Source organism: Lepisosteus platostomus, chromosome 23, assembly GCF_059453375.1.
Source record: "Lepisosteus platostomus isolate fLepPlt1 chromosome 23, fLepPlt1.hap1, whole genome shotgun sequence".
Lineage (NCBI taxonomy): Eukaryota > Metazoa > Chordata > Actinopteri > Semionotiformes > Lepisosteidae > Lepisosteus > Lepisosteus platostomus.
In genome coordinates this window covers 5,759,446-5,778,038 of record NC_142633.1, presented here as the reverse complement: position 1 = coordinate 5,778,038, position 18,593 = coordinate 5,759,446, and the positions used below count along the sequence as shown (strand labels likewise).

Genomic DNA, 18,593 nt, shown 5'->3' with positions numbered 1-18,593 from the left:
CTTGAACTTCTTGAGCTTTTCAAAGATTAACAAGACGTGAGCTGCAGTTACTCAAGGATATGTCCCCATAAAACACAAGGATTATGTCTTGAAGTGGCCCTCCACCACTTGAAAGAAGCGGATTCCAGTCACGTGTGGTCTATGCTTTCCGTTAAACTTTTTAAAACTCCATACACTTTGTTTTCCTCTTGTTTTATGACTTACATCCATCCATCATTTTAACCCCTTTATCCAATTCAGGGTCGCGGGGGAGCCAGAGCCTATCCTGGCAAGCAACTGGCACAAGGCAGGACACACCCTGGATGGGACGCCAGTCCACTGCAAGGCAGATGCACAGACGCAAAAGAGCTAATTTTCCCAGAACCCAATTAACCTGCCAGTATGTTTTTGGACTGCTGGAGGAAACCAGAGCACATGGAGGAACACAGGGAGAACATGCGAACTCCACACAGATACAGTCCCACCCCAGGAATTGAACCCAGGGCCCCAGTGCTCTGATACAGCAACACTAACCACTGTGCCACCGTGCCACCCTTGTGACTTCCAGTTCTATCTAAACCCACAGGGCCAAAAGCATCTGTGCATTCATCTCTCTGCTTCCTGTTGTTGTACCGCTGTTTGTGTGTTCAAACTTATATTCAGAATTTGCCATTACAGTACATGGCTCATAATTCCTTGAATATTTTAAAAAATATAACTGAATATTGAACAGATTCCTCCAGCATTCTGAACATACAGAGCACAAAGCTAGGTAAGCAGTGTGGAGCAGTGACTGAAGCTCTGAATGGGGAACTGGAAGGTTGTGGCTCCGGATGCCAGCTGGGACACTGCTAACACACCCCTGATCAACTTACTGCATTCAGATTGCTCCCTGGAAAATACTCAGCTGGACACAGCTGGGTACCAATGGGTACAGCTGTACAGTGATTTGATAGAAAATGTCAGACAAACGCATCAATAACATTCAGAGTAAATACCCAGAACATTCAAAATGCCAAATATGACTGACGAGAGTATACATGGAAGCACCAGGCTTTTTAAGTGAAGAACAAAGATTCTGCACTTCCCAGAAAAATCCCACAGTTTTCAACAGGACTGTGAACGTTCTGGCCAGAGAAGGTGTAGAAGCTTGTTTCAGGCTCCTTAACCCAGTGATTCCGACTAATACTATTTTAGTAGGAATAAAACAGGGGCCACTAAAGTTTTAGGGCCACTAAAACTAACAAAACGTTTTACGTTTTCCGCCTGGAACAAAGACTGCTGTAAAAGATCAGAAAGTGCTTAAAATTCATCAAGGCACTAACCATGTCAACCCACACCTTTCTTAAAACTGATCAGAGGGCCAAACTAGAAACCATAAACTGTAAATGAGGCTGATTTCAATTCAGAAACAAAAACATCACGACACAATGGGTTGTGGGTGTATGCAAGAACTGCAGACAAATGTTTTCATGCACAAATTTAAAGGGTAACTGCAGTGCCAATTTCTCAGAGCAGTTATTAAATCTTTAAAAACTATAGATACATTAATGGTATTGCAAAATTTTACAAATTCCAAATTAAGCTCATAACATGAACTTTGAGAAAGTACTGTATAGTCACTATATTGCAACAAACAACTGGTCTTCCCATGGGAAAGAGCAAGAGTTCATGTGAACTGCAATGTGAAGTAGCCCTTCCTGCTCACTAGTCACTGTAATGACTAATTTAATGTGATCAAGCCTACGAGCGAAAAAGTGCAGGTTGTGCAGCAGATATTCTGCCGCAGAAATGTTCCAACGTGATCTGCATAAAGAGCTGACAAGCAAGTTGTATTTGTCAGCAGAACCGTCTCAAAGTCGAGAGCAATATTTCTATTGGATTAAATGATTCACAAGCCTGCTTGATTACAATGTAAAAGGCCTCTTCACGTTACTGGAAATTTTGTTGCCTCATTCTGACTTGCAGAACTTTGGGCTGCAGACACCTGGAAATTATGTCTATTTTGCGATGTAAATTGGAGGTTTCGCACATTACTATGCACATTTTACTGTGTTATTGTGATTTGAAATGCACTTGTCAAAGCTGATTCTTTCTAACCCTGAAATATAAACATGAAATATAAACACTGCAGCTTCCCTGTGAAAAGCCCAAAACAAATAGGCGACCAAGCATTTTTGTGGACATGAGAACAGAGGAGCTTCACACCAAAAAAATCAGACTTTCTTCAGAATATGTTTTAAATAACATTCCCATCCCACACAATCAACTTCTACTACACCATACTGGGCATATGCAAGATAGGAAGGAAGCTGGGTGTTTCTTGTGTGATTTTGGTCTTAACTAGTTGGATGACTTGCTGTGAAGGAACCTGTAGCCCAGCCTTGAAGGTCCACACTCCCTTCCGCCACAGATTGTTCTGCGCAAAAACAGCAAGAGGCCCTTAAAAAGACGTGCCTTTGGACTGCTAAGCATCTCAGCCAGTTCAGATATCCACTTAGAAAGTAGGTTGAGCTCTATAGTCCAGACTTCCCCAGTTAAAAGTCTAGGTCAGTAGGCAATTATGACTGGGGTTTCTCCAAGCAGGTTTGCACAGGACCCACCGGACTCTGGGATCAGCAGATCCCCCAATGAATACCCAGTCTCCTGTAGAGATGTAGGACTTCTTGTGTTAAAGTAACTTCCTGGAAGAGGTGTTAGTGGGGCCAGCAGGGGGCGCTCACCCTGCGGTCCATGTGGGTCCTAATGCCCAGGGACACTATACTGTAAACAGGCACCGTCCTTCGGATGAGATGCAAAACCGAGGTCCTGACTCTCTGTGGTCATTAAAAATCCCAGGGCGTTTCTCGAAAAGAGTAGGGGTGTAACCCCGGTGTCCTGGCCAAATTTCCCATTGGCCCTTACCAATCATGGCCTCCTAATAATCCACCTCTATGAATTGGCTTCATTGCTCTGCGCTCCTCCCCACTGATAGCTTATGTGTGGTGAACGTTCTGGCGCACTATGGCTGCCGTCGCATCATCCAGGTGGGGCTCCACATTGGTGATGGTGGAGGGGATCCCCATTACCTGTAAAGCGCTTTGTGTGGAGTGTCCAGAAAAGCGCTAAATAAGTGTAAGCAATTATGAATTATTATTATTAAAACACAGAGAACAGCCTTGATGTGTTCATGATTTGAAAGACAACATGCCCAGCCCTCATTCCCTGTGTGCTGCTACAGGGTTTATAGCAGCAGACCGGGATCATTACAGATCCCAATTTTGAAAGCATAAAAAAGACAAATTTCAAAATTCAAAATCAAATGTCAAAAGTAAAAAATAAGTTGGTAAAAGACTGCAATGTCATTTCCCAGAGATAATTCAGAAGAAATCATAACGTCAATCCAGTTTCCACAAGTAATCTGAAATTGCAGGTTTTTTCCCCAGAACTTGAGCTGCTTAAAAAAGTAGCATTTCGGGAGCCATCACAGTTTGTTTTTATCAACATTATCGAGATCATAAATAGAATATCTGAGAGGTGACTTAATAAAATGTGTTTTTAACCAGAAGCACAATTCACTGCATTGTAATCTGCAATATGGACCTATGACAGACACCAAAAGCAGACAGAAACCCAAAATTTCAGGAAAAAGATTCTAGTTTACTCTTATAAAAATAACATATGTTAAAACCTGGTGCTGACTTGAAAAGATTCAATCAATCAGATTTTCCTAATGGCTATCATGCCAAACTCCAGGAATCCTCAAATTTAAGTTTGCATCTCTGAAAAACCAAAACAATCCCTCAGTACTGTTGCTGCATACCGACAGACTTAACGATCGACATCATTGCAGAAGACTGAAATAAATTCCTTTAAAATGAACAATATTATATGACACAAAATGGCAGCATGCAGTTGCGTTTTCATTAATTTATCGTAACTTAGTCACTATTAATAACAATTCATTACTATGAATTATAAGTAATAATTATGGCAGGTAACAGCCCTGGTACTCTTCGCCCAGCATACATATTCTTCAGGAACGCAAATGCCCAGGCCTTCGAATTTACTTCTGGCAGTCAGCTCATGAAGTCAGGGGACAGATTTAATTGACTTAACTGGTGACTTGTGTCAAATGGGCACACGTTACCACAGTCCAACACAGCAAATCATGCAAGAGAATGCAGGAATCACACAAAGTGGCAGCCAGTTCCAAATTTATTTTTCTTCAGGAGCACAGAAAGGAACAGTTGGCAGAACGAGGGTGTGGAAGCCCATTTGTGGTTGACAGAAAATGAGGTACGTTAGAGGGAAAATCCACTGATGAATCCAAGGGTCTTGTAATCATATGTAAATAGCTGCTTAATCTATTAGAAAGGCCAGTCACACACAGCACGGTTTTTAATCAGGAACAAAAAGAACTTATTACATACCAAGCCAACTGGTAATGACATGACATCAGTTTTAATAACTGACTAATCCTCATTAACCCAGTACAAATCCGAAGAGCGTACTGTAACAAGTTGAGCCAAATATGAAACCCTGAATCTTTTTAGGTTTAGTCATTTATTACAATGGCCTGCTATCATCTGCACATGGTTCTACATTCGGAAAACCAACAAGGGGGAGACATTGAAAAACATCATGCACACGAAAAAGCCATTTGCCATTTTGAAACAAACTCAAGACCTGACAACTGTAATCATGATGTCCTTCTTAAAATGGGTAGGAACTGAACCTTGAAGAGACAGAGGTTAAGGAGACATCATTTCCTAGAAGTACTAACTGCACTCCTAACGAGCAGGCAACCCTCACAGAAGATACAGATGACACACATTTCAAAACGGCATTTTCCCTTTCACGGCGGGTGACTGATATATGCAAGAGGGCTCAGTGCACTTAGCATGGTACGGAAGTGAGGCCTAGGCAGTGCAGAATTCTGCCGCAACAGAGAAGCCAATCTTATGCCACAAGGAAGTTCAATGACATGTGCGCTCCAAGCCCACAAGCAACTTGCGATCAAATCCTGGCAAAGGCAGAGCTGAGCTGCACATCTTACATTGTTACCGTGAGCCCAATTTCACAGGCTGAGGTTGCAGTAGAGGAGAAGGAGGGGTTAAGAGGGGGATAGATCAATAGGGCTCAGTGCACTGAGCCTGTAACTGAAATGGCATCACGCCCACCCTCTTCTGCCATAGTGGCCACTGTCTAGAGAGTGATGCTGTGTGACTCACAAGCAACCGTGATCAACTCCCACCAGGGGCAGAGCAGAGCTACACAGGTTCCAAATATGTAATATCATGTCATTTGCCAAACCGCTTAATACCGTAAGATGCTTGTCGGGTAGGCTCCGGCTTCCCGCGAAACACGAGCACAAGGCAGGGTATACTCTGGAAGGGGCGCCAGTCCATCGCAGTACAAGTGCAAGCCAATCATACATGGGGACGATTTGGAGGCCATGGTAAATGCCGAGGGGGGAAATTTCGCCCGGACACCGGGATAACTCCCTACTCTTATCGAGAAATGCCCGGGGATCTTTGATGACCACTGACAGTCAGGACCTCGGTTTAACGTCTCACCCAAAAGACGGAGTTTTAATATATGTAAAGCATAAAAGGAAATATTTAACCAACCAGAATGACTTTATGTCTTCTACTTAAAGCATTTGAGGTGAATGCCACCGAAAAGTGCATTCGGTTGTGCAACATATGAAGATCAAAGTGACTTTCACCTGAGGAAATTGTGGTTAAGATCTGTGAAGTTTGGAAAACAAAAATGACTTAGCTTCTAGAGATATGATTTCCTACCCAACAAAAATGATAAAAGCAGCAATAATCTGCTGGCAAAATCAAAGACGTGTCTAATCTTAGGTGCTGCCTGACAATTCTTACAGATGGCTATTACCAAGAAACGGCACTGGATTGAAAAAATAAGTAGACAAAGTAGCTTGTGTGTTATCTGTAAAATGAGGTTAGTTTTATCTGCTCTTAAGATGGGGTCAGGACTAGATAAAAAAAATGAATCAATATGTTACACCAGAACATCTGAAGGGGGTGTACTCACTTTTTCTCCACACTATAAGTGGTAAGCAGGTACCCATGTGTCCCCCAAAAATAGGCAGCGAGCTCCCCGCGCACAGGTTCACAGAGTTAAATACGCACTGTCGCAGTGCTCGCAGTGTAGGAGGTGACATATGATGCAATGAACTTCATCCCTCACCCCACATCCACAAACCACAGCAGAGAGAGCAGGCTTGGTGCAGAGAGACATGGCGGAGGAGTAAAGCAGTCTGTGTATGAAGCATATGTTTCTCCTGGTACTCATTCACCTACAAAGAGAAATGAGCTGAATCCCTGGCTGTTACAGTCTACCAAGATTTCAAAGCTTTGTACAAGGCAGCTTGAGGCAAAAATACCAGTGTCTACTGCAGGATAAGTTAAAACAAATTAACTACCTCGAAATTAAAAGCGAGGAGACGATGACTGGCATACCGGAAAATAAAGGCGTGACAATCCTCTATTAATCAGAATATGGTTGTTCAGAAAATGACTTACAAACGTCCTTTTATCAGACAACGTCATTCCAACTTGCGTCTTTCCATTTCCTGGCCTTCTTGGGCACACATTTCTTAGTGAACTTCCCTGACCAAACAAAAAAAACCAATGTCCAGACTCAAATACAAACATGGTGCTTGTGCACCTTTTCCTACACCAGCTAACAATCAAAGGAGTCTCCAGCTGCCCTACCCTGATAGTCACGTCCTCCTGGCCAAGAGACTGTCAGACAGTACTGGTAGGTACTGGAAGACAGGAGTTTCCAGGCTTTAGGATGAACTCTACATTGAAAGAATGGCTTCTGACCATCTGAGTCCGACTCTGTTGCTTATAAGGTCAGTAAACCTTGCTTTTCAAAGGGAATGAAGGTCCTGCACTCTAATCAAATGTTTAACGCATTCCAGAAAGCCACTTTGTTTACATCCTCTGCCAGGTTGAAGAGGCCTTATCTTTGACAGGCACTACTCTGCCTACATCACCAACTATTTTCATGAAGTATAATTGCACACGCTGGCACCTATCATTTTTGCTTTTTTTGGCACAGAAAAAAAAAATAGTTTCTGGTAAGTGAAATGGACTGTGGGGCAAACCACAGTGCCCAAACACGCAGTGAACACGGCCGTGGAAAGAAAATGGCTGTCCGAAAAATGACCAAGCGTTTAAGAAGCAAACGAAACTGGAGGCACACAGCCCCCTGTGAGAGTATTGAGGCTCTCACGTGAGGGCTAAAAAGTCAGAAAGGAAAATCCTCAGGAAAGCACTCCTATGCTATCTGTTCAAAAAACAACAAATTCAATTGAGGTTGGATAGCTCAGAACTATTAAATAGAAAAGCACCCTAGATGACAAAATATATGGTTCTGTTTATTCAATAAGCATAGATTTCTGTCCACTCTTTTATGGACAGTGGGGAGTCAGAAACTGAGGAAATTTACTTTGGATACAGCCATTGTCTGGCAGACAATGATGACCAAGAACCCTCTCATATTACATTTGCAGATAGAAATAATCTACCGTGGAAGGGTACCAAACAGAACTGAAACAGAAATGCTTTAAAAAGAGAATGTCAACAACAGGATTACGAAATGCTCAGTCGATTGGGTTTATCCCGACCGACACAGAGATGATTATCACTTAAAACTGGCTACCAACCGATAGATCTGAAGTCTGGAGGAAGGAAAGTTTTCCTGTGATTTTTCTACATGAAACATGACACACTTAGCCGCAAATGGTCATTTGGATTTATTCTATAACCTAAGAACTAACATACATTTAGAAACATCCCTAAAACTCTGCCTGGGCAAACATTAAACTGCAAGTGAAGAAAAAAATCGAAGGATGGTTATTTGAGGGACGAATGTATTGATTATGGGCCACAAACTAGTTTGAGAAAGAGGTCTTTACTGTCTTAGCGCAACACAGGAGTGGTAAGACAACCACATGAAGCTGAAGGTGATTGTCTTCCAGCAGTCTTGGAGAGCAATTTCACAGCAATGATCCAGAAACCTAGCACTGCACAATAACCTCTGGGATTAAGATAAATCACAGCTTTCCACTGGAGTTGGTCACAGCTGGGTGTGCTGTAACCATATTACTTAAATCCTGTTATGTTAATACAAAAAAAAAGTGGTTGTTTGTTCTCGGCATATATAAGAATATTCACAAAAAATCTGAATAAGTATTGAATAAGACATGTATGGCATGCATTAAAAAATAAAATTTAAATAAAGGGGGAAGTTCTTGAAATTCCTCCATTGTGAGGCCATGTGATGCGGTTAAACACATGCTTTAGGTGTGTTTCTGCACACATGTAGCCAAGAGCAACGGTGCTGGTCTCTCCACAGAGCTTCGGCGCTCCAGTAATCGAAATAAATCGCCCTGGGTATTTTACTTCGTTTTCCCAGTTCCATCCTTATTATGGAGCATCAAGCTGTGGTCCTGCTGAAAGTAATTCTTCAGCAGGCAAAGCCCACCTCACTGCATAGAGACTCATGAGGCCTGAGATCACCCTGGCTTCTGTAGCCTTAAGCAGACTAAGACATGTATATCCCTTCCTGGATAGGACACTGGTATATCCCAGGGGTGACGTCTGTGCAGTGCCGGTCCAGGTTTATACAGGTGGACTGGAGAAACTGTGGTAAAGCACCTCACTCAACATGCAACAGCAGTGTCTACAGTGGGGACTCGAACCCACAGCCTGTCATCCTAGCTACTCTCTGCTGCTCCTCTTCATTCTGGTACCATTCACCCAGAATCAGATCACTGATCAGGCATATGATACAGCATTCTCTCTTACTCCTGGTCCAGGGAAGGCACAACTCTACTGATTTTCCAGAGAACTCAATCTCTGGTGACCAGGAACGTGTTGTAGTTCAGATCAATCGCCCCACTTGATCAGATTCAATCACGTGAAGAACAACAAAGCTGAATGCCCATCAGAGGACCCCCTGAATTTAGGACCAAGGGGGGCAGTAAACTGCTCTAAAGAATTAAGTAAAACATTAATTAAACATAATTAAAATCATTAAACAAAACTTAAATGCATCAAAAAAATTACAGCTTCTATGCTAGCAATTATTTTGCGTTTTACAAATGTTTAAAACAACCCAAGTTTAAATTTCAGCACTACAAAGACCCAGTTGGACATCTGGAAATGTCATGAGGGTCCAACATGTAGGACTTTTCAACCAGACACGTGACTTGCGAACAGGGCAACAGTGAGTGCGATCCAAGACTCACTATTTTGGAAGAAATTGAATTAGCTCCCAAAACTAAAAGGCAGATCTCTGCATGAGCTTGTTTGAATAATTTTCCATTGTTGCTCCAGAAATTAAACAAATTGCTAAAAATCTAATGGAATGAAGCAGCCATTCCAATACTGAAACAGACACGCCAATGAAAAAACAAGTTAGTCAGTCCAATAACTTCCTTTCGAAGAAGACTGAATAACCATTGGACATGATTTACTTCACCAGAGCCGTAAATCCTGCCCCAGTTAAGCTTTCACTTCACTACCTCGTGCATTTCTCTAGGAGCATCTGAGGATGATTCTGTGACTAAGCACACAAATTCACAAACTGGGACTCTGAATGGTCAAATACAACCCTATTTTCAAGGCAATTGGCTGTGCCAAAAAATAAGTGAATTCCGTGAAGTTCACTCCCATAACTGGCCACACTTACAGTATGAGACCCAGAACAGCTGCTTGACTTTTAAGATGAATCTGTACTTAAGAGACAGGTTGAGACAAAGCTGTCAGCACACTTTTCAACTCCACTTGGTGAAACACAGACCAAAGGCGCACAACTCCAGTCCCGGACAGCCAGACGCTCTGTGGTCTTCTTTCCTTTCCATGTCCTTAATTGTCCAACTGAACGGATTAAAGCCTCTCCATGATCTTAGGAAGATGGAGATGTAAAAGATACCTGTAAACCTGTTTAAGGGATAGCAGCCCTTAAACCCTGGAATTGGGATTTTACTGTGACAGACTCTCAGAGGACACCAGAAATCTACGGCACCGGAATCCAGTTTTCACTTGGACCTATTGGGAAAAACAACGACTCCGGTGTTTGACTGCGAATTGTACTGCCCGCCTCAAAGATCATGTGTGTTCGTTTCACACCTCTGTGTTTAAGGTTTGGACAAAACAGATGCAGTCGCAAATGTAACACTGTACCGCGCTCTATTGTATGTGTCAATAAATCACAGACCTCTTTTCCACGCTAGAGGAAACATTTTACTATTAATGTCACCCAGCATTGCTTCCAGTTACTTCTTTAAAATGTAGATCGTCATTAAAATAAAAGCTGGCTCCCCTTTGAGCGATTACAAGTAAAACCATAAAATAATGTATTTTTAATGTAAATCGACGTCTTTTAAAAAACGAGACGTTTCTTTCACGCTAGGCACCCATCAGCCATAAAAACCATCGTTAAAAATAAAATATGCCGAACACTCACGTTTCTTTCGCCGCTAGAGCCAAGTACAACGCTGATACGTTTGTATTTACTTTTATTTTTTAAAGGACGTTTTATGTGGCTGATCATTTGGTCGGACTAATTCTCAGACTGGAGATTATCCGAAAAAGTTCCGCACTCCACAACTCAAAGTTGCCTAACTTTTCTTCTTTAATTTCACCAGGCTCCAAGCGACTGATTCAGATAAAAATCCATTACTTTTCGCAAACCCGTTCACGTAAAATGTAGGACCCGACTGTCAGCATTTCAACAAAAAGAAAAAGTCTCGATTCCGCCTAGTACCCTCACCCGGTGCCTCTCCCACATTCTCAGACAGTTTTATTAAAATTTTCAGACAAAAGGAAAACAAAAATGGCAGCCTGTCTTATTTTTATAAGGACAGGACGCCATATTCTGCAGATCCCAAATTTACTAAAACAATTCACCTTTAAAAAACGAAAGTAATCTGACAAAATCGAAATTTGAGACCAGTTTATTTGCATTAAGGGCATGAATGATTGTTTACGAAGAATTGCAGGTTTGAATAGCCCGGCTCTTAAAAAAAAAACTAGACACTTCCTACAACAATCATGCCTTGCAAAATTGCACTGCATTTGCTAAGGCGCTCGGATGCTTTTTTTGCAATTCAAATTTATCCTGAAAAAGGCCACCGCCGCAGCCTTTTAGATCTTGCATTTTGGCCACGACACAGAGGGAAATGTTTTACAATCCCAAAAGGAGGTTGTCTTTCCGAAACATGCGCTTGCTTTTGTAATATTTGTAATTTGCAACTTTTTTCCCCCGACTCAAATGAACGAAATTAACTCTTTTAAACATGCAATGCGCGCACCAGAACATGTTTAAAGTTCTCAGATAGAAAGACAACGAAGGATTGCATACAGACCTTGATCCCCGATTGCAGATTTTGTCTCTTGTATATATATATTAAAAAAGGTTGAGATGTTCTTTCTGCCTGCCTTCAATCGGAGTTCAGACCTTCCGGGTCGCCTACTGTTCACTTCTGGTTGCTGCAGGCGAAGAACGGCTTTCATTACCGTCTGATTTACAATGGCTCGACTGAACAAAAATTAAAAATACTCCCCAACTACGAGACAGCGGCTCACATCGTGAAAGATGCACAATTGAATAATGTTGCCCGCTAGTCTTCACAACGCAGGAAGCTTTTAATTAGCGTCTCATTTACTCGTCTCACACTGACTACACGCTTTTCAGCGGACAACAAAAATGGCACGTATTTGAACGGAACAAAAGAGGGGGTTTCTTGTGTTGTGATTTATGTTTAAGACCAGGCGCATTTATTAGAAATAGGAAAGGGCGACTCTTTATTCTATAGACGTCAGTTCGTAGTCTAACCATTCGAAGCGATATTGCGCTCTTTGAAATAACTGGATTTCAGTTTTTCACCGTGAAAACACAAAAAGACGTAATATGAGTTCAGCCTTGCTGTCGATTCTCCCCCCCAGCGCCAGAATAGCTTTGAAAAATATGTCCGCACATGTTTCCTCTAGGCCTGGCAGTTCCCATGCCAGTCTCCCCGTCCCAACAACACACCGACAGCACACTCATATTCATGCACGGGCTAAATTTAATTAGGTTTATCCGCATCTGTTGTTAGTTACCAATATGCAATTAGCTAATATTAGACTCAGGTTATTTTCTAAAACATTATTTATACATGCGCACATTTTCTTCTGCCTGTTTTACTCATTTTTAACTCCCAAGTTCACTAAAGTAATCTTCTTAGCCATTACTAATATGACTAGCAGTAGTAACGTAAAATAATCAAGAACGAACTACAGTAAAATACTGTAATCTGTTCTTGAATTTCTGGGTCTTTTATAAAGCACTAGTCATTTCAGTACATAGGGAAATGAAGACTCGTGACAGTATTTTATTCTGTACAGACAAATGTTTGTAATAATTACACTCCTTGCTGTCAGATTTAAACTCCTAAAAAAGGCCTTCACCAAGCACTGGTAAAATCAAAGATTATTTAATGATTCTGTTAATTAAAGGTTATAATTATGATATTATCGTTTTCGTTGCCCTCTCAAATAAGCAGTAGAAATATTTAGCCACAGTGGTGCATGAAAACAGGCCCTTATTTAAAAAAAAAAACAAGAACATGAGAAAACTACAGGTGATGAGAGGCCATTCATGTTGTCTGTGCTGGTCATTTCTGGACACACTTAGCGATGCCATCATGGCACCAAAAACAGTTCCAGTATCTTTTCGGCCACAGCCTGCCAAGGGAACTGATAACTGTGTGAAAAAGTGTTTGCTTGTACAGGTGCAACAGTTCTGCCTGTGAGCTCTGTACAGTCAACTTATTTGGTTTCTTCCTAATGGATTCCCTTTGAAACTGGGAAAGTCTCAATAAGGCCTGCTCTCAGATATCATCTTCCAGCACTGAAAATAAGTCCCTTCATCCCTGAAATGGGGCTTGTTCTTCTCTGGACTTTCTACAACCACCTTCTTGAACCATTTCGCAAAGCGAGAGACCAAAGCCAGACACAGTGGCTGATTTTGAACTTTTTCTATGTGTAGTGCATCTCCCACATTGCAGTCCTATCCACAGTACACATCCCGTGTATCAGTTTTATCGATCAAAAGCACAAAAGCTGCCCAAACTTACACAAATCACACACGGGCGCTCAAAAAATCACAAATGCTGGCGAAGGGATGGAAACGGTCAGTGCTATTGCCTCCCAGCCCTTGAGCCCTGGGTTCGATTCCGGTTTGGGGTACCTTCTAGGTGGAATTTACGTTCCACCCATATTTTGGTGATTTTTCTTCAGTTTCCCCCCCAAAGAATTTCAATGAGTTTAATTGGTGCCTTTGAATTGCCTAAGGTAACTACCACCTGGATTCACATGTTGGCTGGATGCACATCAGTTTCAGCCCCATTGCAGAGCTCATCAATGTAGTGCAACTAGGTTTTGGCTGTGCTCTTGTTGAAACTATCATGTGCCAGTCAACCAGAAACTAAGCAGATGTGAATTTGAAACTAAGGCCTGTAGTTTAAGCCGGTACCATTGTTTCAAGAAGTGGCTGGGTGAGATAAGAGGAATAATTTGTTTCTTGCAACCAAATGGGCTACATGAGCCAAATACCTCTTCTTATTTCTTCCGTTTCTTGTGTCCTTAAGTATACTGCAGTCTTCTGTTTTCATTGCACAGTGCAACCACCGGATGGAGCTGTCACACTATCTCACTTAATGGCTGACATCAGTGTTTTATTTGCATTTAATGATGTTGTGTCACCTCTGTGGCTTTTGGAGCACTTTCTGAGTAGCTTTTCATCTCAGGTTGCTGGTTAGGCACTTTGTGGGTCAGTGCTGAGAACAAGGTGTGTGAGATGTCTGCGAGGATGCTAGGAGCTGGAGGGGTGTTTGTTCAGGTCACTTTAGACAGATGTGAAGAAAACCAGAAGCAGAACATGTTTACTATTTTTCTCCAGTGTACAGAAAGCACAGGAATGTGCAGTTTAATATTGAAGATTGAAACCCTGGACACGCTGGGGATTTTATTGTTGCAACTACAGCCAATGAGCATGGCGTCCTGTTCTGGTCCAGGAGATCCAGAGTGTTTGCAACTTTCCCAGGTCTCTTTAAAGCAGCAGCTGGGAGAAGCCGTTCTACTGCTCCAGCTAAGCCAGTGATCAGCTGGTTTAGCTCACCAAGAGCCCAGTGGCAATGAAAACCCACCAGTACCTGGATGGGAGACCACCTGGGAAAAACTAAGGTTGCTGCCCACCCTGCGGTCCACATGGGTCCTAATGCCCCAGTATAGTGACGGGGACACTATACTGTAAACAGGCGCCGTCTTTCGGATGAGACGTGAAACCGAGATCCTGACTCTCTGTGGTCATTAAAAATCTCAGGGTGTTTCTCGAAAAGAGTAGGGGTGTAACTCTGGCGTCCTGGCCAAATTTCCCATTTGCCCTTACCAATCATGGCCTCCTAATAATCCCCATCTATGAATTGGCTTCATTACTCTACTCTCCTCCCCACCGAGAGCTGGTGTGTGATGAGTGTTCCGGTGCACTATGGCTGCCGTCGCACCATCCAGGTGGATGCTGCACATTGGTGGTGGTGGAGGGGAGTCCCCATTACCTGTAAAGTGCTTTGAGTGGAGTGTCCAGAAAAGAGCTATATAAGTGTAAGCAATTATTATTATTATTATTATTATTATTATTATTATTATTAAGACTCTGCCCCTCCAGCATCAGGATAGGACAGGCCTGTGCTAGGGCCTGCAGGTAAAGGAACTAGCAATTGATCTATCCATCCGTTTTCTAACAGCTTCTTCCAAGTCGGCGTCGCAGGGGAGATGGAGCCAGTCATGGCAAGCAACAGGCACGAGGCAGGGTACACCCTGGGAGGGACATCAGTCCGTCTCAGGGCAGACATGCAGTTCACAAACACACCAGAGCCAGTTTTCCCAGATGACAATTAACCTCCCAGTATGTCTTTGGACTGTGGAAGGAAACGGGAGCACCCAGAGCAGACCCACACAAACATGGGGAAAAGAAGCTCCATACAGATCCAGATCGCACCCCAGGTCCGGAATCAAAGGGCTGGGAGTCAGAAATGCTAACCACTGCGCCAGATGTGCAACTTGTATTGTTTCCAACAGTGGCAATGGTACCATTAGTCTGGACTGTGAGTAACTCTTCTTAGTGCACTTCTCACTGTACTGATCCCTCACAGGATCAATAAAGTATCTATCATCTATCTAGTCACTTGTTGAACGGATGGACAAATGATAATCTGCACATTTTGCCTACTGTAAGTCATGTCTGTTCCAAAATGTAGTGCACCATTACATTTTTTGCAATTCTAGTGATAATATCTATATGCATTTGTTGAGGTTATAAGTGATCATTGAGAAGTTTCAATCTACTGTAATTTAGGTAGAAGCTTTTAAGATAATAAGCTACAAAGGAATTGTACATTGATTATTATCAATTCTAAAAACAACAGATTCTGAAATTGTGATAAGCAAAGCAAAAACACCAAGCAAAAAATGATATTACTCGAAGACAGCAATGTTATACCACAACCTTATCTGTAATGCAGGGCCTTATGCAGACGGTCATAAGCGAGGTTGATATTTACCACAGGCAGATAAGTACTGCTGAAAAACTGGGCACTGCCATTCCTAAAGGAAATGAGGAAATGTTTATTTAAAATAATTTACCAGTGCTGTATGCAGACTCTAACCCAGCTAGCTAGTGCATCTCTCCTGACCTCTCACCTATTCAGTGACACTGGAGACTCTACAAGTCTGCAAGCAACTCCTAAAAACCCTCCAAGAGTTTGGGGGTGATTCTGCTACAAATATTAAAACTCTTTTCCCTGATTACTGGGCAGCTGATCATTCTCATGCAAGCCTGATTTCACAGCGTCTAAAACCGATGTGCAATTTGACTTTCTTCCCCCAACCAGTTCACAAAAAGCGTGCAGGCCCAGTGACCTTCAGACTGACTCGTGGCTATAGCACAGGGATTAGTTGATGGATAATTAACTTTTTTGGCAGGAAATATCAGGCTTTGATTTCAACCAGCTGTGTTTAAAAAATTCCTCTATCCCCTACCTTTTCTGAGCACTCAGTCTTAAATAGTTTTGGCTCTGTATATACTGTATTTTAAACCATTTCCCTTCATTTTGTTTTTGCTTCTCTAGATAATAGCATTGTAAAATAGAGAATCCTTCTTATTGCATGCTCTGAACATTTGACAAAAACTAAAATGGAGCCTAGTCTGCTTTTTAGATATCATACATAATGGCTACTGAAAGCGATTTGATTTCTTAAAAACCTTTCTTTAAATATGCTATGTTGATGGTATTTATTTGATTTATTTGTCACAGATCCCTGAGTACCATGCATAGTCACCACAGAATCAAGTGTGACAGAACAATGACTGAGCAATGACCTCAGTGGAACAGAAATATGAAAATTTGATTGAAAATATCAATATTCCAGAATACTCATGAACTGATCATCTTAAGCAAACAGCTCAGAGGCTCAGGACAATGTTCCTTTTAGCAAATGTCACAGAACATTTTATTTTTGCCAGAGTCAGCATCAATGTGTGAGTGTGTCTTTGCAAGTGCTATGTGCAGCTGCACTGCAAATCTCAAGTAGCAGAGTTTAAAAATGAAACATATCACTTTCTTAAAGTAATCACTGTTTTAATAGGCATCACCTTCATGTGCAGAAATTGCGAGTTAAAACACCTAAACTTTTAATGCAGTTCACTGTGCTTGTAAAGCAGGCTTGTACCATGAACACTGTTCCACAGACTGCTGTGTTGAAGGAACGCAGCCTCCTGCAGAGCTGCCTACAGGCGGAGGGTGAGACAGATAATTCACTACAGCTCTTAGCAACAGATCAGAATTACAACAATAAGAAACTATATGTAGTAAGATCTTGCCCCCCTTTATATACAGACCAGAGGTCTCCAGATCTGCTCCTGGGGGGTCCCCAGTCTATGCTGATGTTCCAGCTGGAATCAGTCCAGAAAAGACAGACCAGAGGGTATCGATTCCCTGTACAGTGCGTCTTTCCCTTCATGTTACAGTACTTTACCATTTGCAGGTGTCTGTACTATCCAGGCCCCCTACTTTAATGGTACCCCTTCTCCCGTGTGCATGGGGAGCTGTTACAGGGCGGAAGAAGGACTCTAGGCAGAATCTTCTGAACTCAAAAGTACCAGCAGGGGTTTATCCGAAAACATGGGTCAGGAGGTCAAGAGGGTCAAAAACCAGTAAACCCACAATAACCAAGTCGAGATCCAGAAGACGAAGTCAGAGACAAAGCCAGGGGTCAGAGCCAAAAACCTAGAACTCTTGCAAAACAGGGAACAATGTAGCCCTAGCTGGGTACAACCCAATACTGAGCAAGGAGTGGAGTGTCAGGTTGGTTTAAGTAGGCAGGTGGAAGAAGGTGTGATTAGTTCATTGGAATGTGCACTGGAATGTGAAGGAGTTGATTGAGAGCGGTGAGTTCTGAACGTGTGATTAAATATCTTTAACAGAAGATTCTGGTTGTCTTTTTCTGACACGTTTTGAATTTCTTGCCCCTTTTGCAAGCCTGCAATGCACAGGAGTCACTGAGGCTCCTCTGTTTGCAGCATTAACACCCTGTTCTTCTCCAGCACATGAGTGCTGCCTCCCTGTTTCTATCTGTATTTGGGAAAAAACACTTTTTTTTGCTTGTAAGTGTAGTACTAATAAAATGTTTATTGAATCTTGAAATGTTTATTTTTTACATGTTGCGAACTTCCACTCAAAGCAGAGTGCAAGGTTTTCTGTAGCAAGAAATATTGTTGTCACAGATATTGAAACCACAAAGAAAAACAAAGACAGAAGAAAAATGTTAAAAATGAAAGGAGGTCATGATGCCAGTTTTGCCTCCATAATGCTGACATGTATTTTTTAAGTAACAGACTGAGAAATTAAATATCATCTATTAAGACAGGTGTCTCCAAGCCTGGTCCAGATGAGCTCCAAACCAGTTAGATTACCAGCTTGGTAACATCTGTGTTATCAATGAATTTGGAAAGTGATCTGTACAACTGAAAGACTCCTGGTTCATGAGGGTTAAAGGACACTTAGATTTTGGTCCCAAGTGATCTGTAAATTGCTTAGTTTAACAAGTCACCTGGTCACCTGGTTAACTGATCACAATGAAATTGTTCGTCATCTTTAGAAACTGGTGACTGTCACGATCATAATCCCTCCTCTTAAAGCAATCCAGCTCTCTCTTATTTTGCTGATTTCATGCACCTGCCCCCAATCCTACCCCTCCTTATTAGCCACGGTGGCTCTGTGGCTAAGGATCTGCGCCTGTGACTGGAAGGTTGCCGGTTCAAATCCCGTGGCCGGCAGAGGAATCCTACTCCGTTGGGCCCCTGAGCAAGGCCCTTAACCCTAACTGCTCCAGGGGCGCTGTACAATGGCAGACCCTGTGCTCTGACCCCAAGCTTCTCCCTGTCTGTGTGTCTTTGTCTCCATGGAGAAAAGATGGGGTATGGGAAAAGATGAATTCCTAATGCAAGAAATTGTATAGGGCTAATAAAGAAACATTATTATTATTAAG

The 18,593-nt window shown here is 42.2% G+C and overlaps 1 protein-coding gene across 11 annotated transcripts in view; it reads right to left on the bottom strand.

Moving 5' to 3' along the window:
* The window catches only part of znf362a (zinc finger protein 362a), an 85,199-nt gene extending 73,276 nt beyond the window's left edge, over positions 1–11,923 (bottom strand). For 2 of the 11 annotated variants that reach the window (XM_088616764.1, XM_088616766.1), the window contains exon 1: positions 11,372–11,923. The gene's annotated coding sequence lies outside the window, so the exon portion shown is untranslated. Of the gene's footprint in view, positions 1–10,470; positions 10,767–11,371 lie in introns of those variants that run through there. The other 9 variants (XM_088616762.1, XM_088616767.1, XM_088616756.1 and 6 more) reach the window with 8 other exon arrangements.
* Between the last annotated feature and the right edge of the window lie 6,670 nt (positions 11,924–18,593).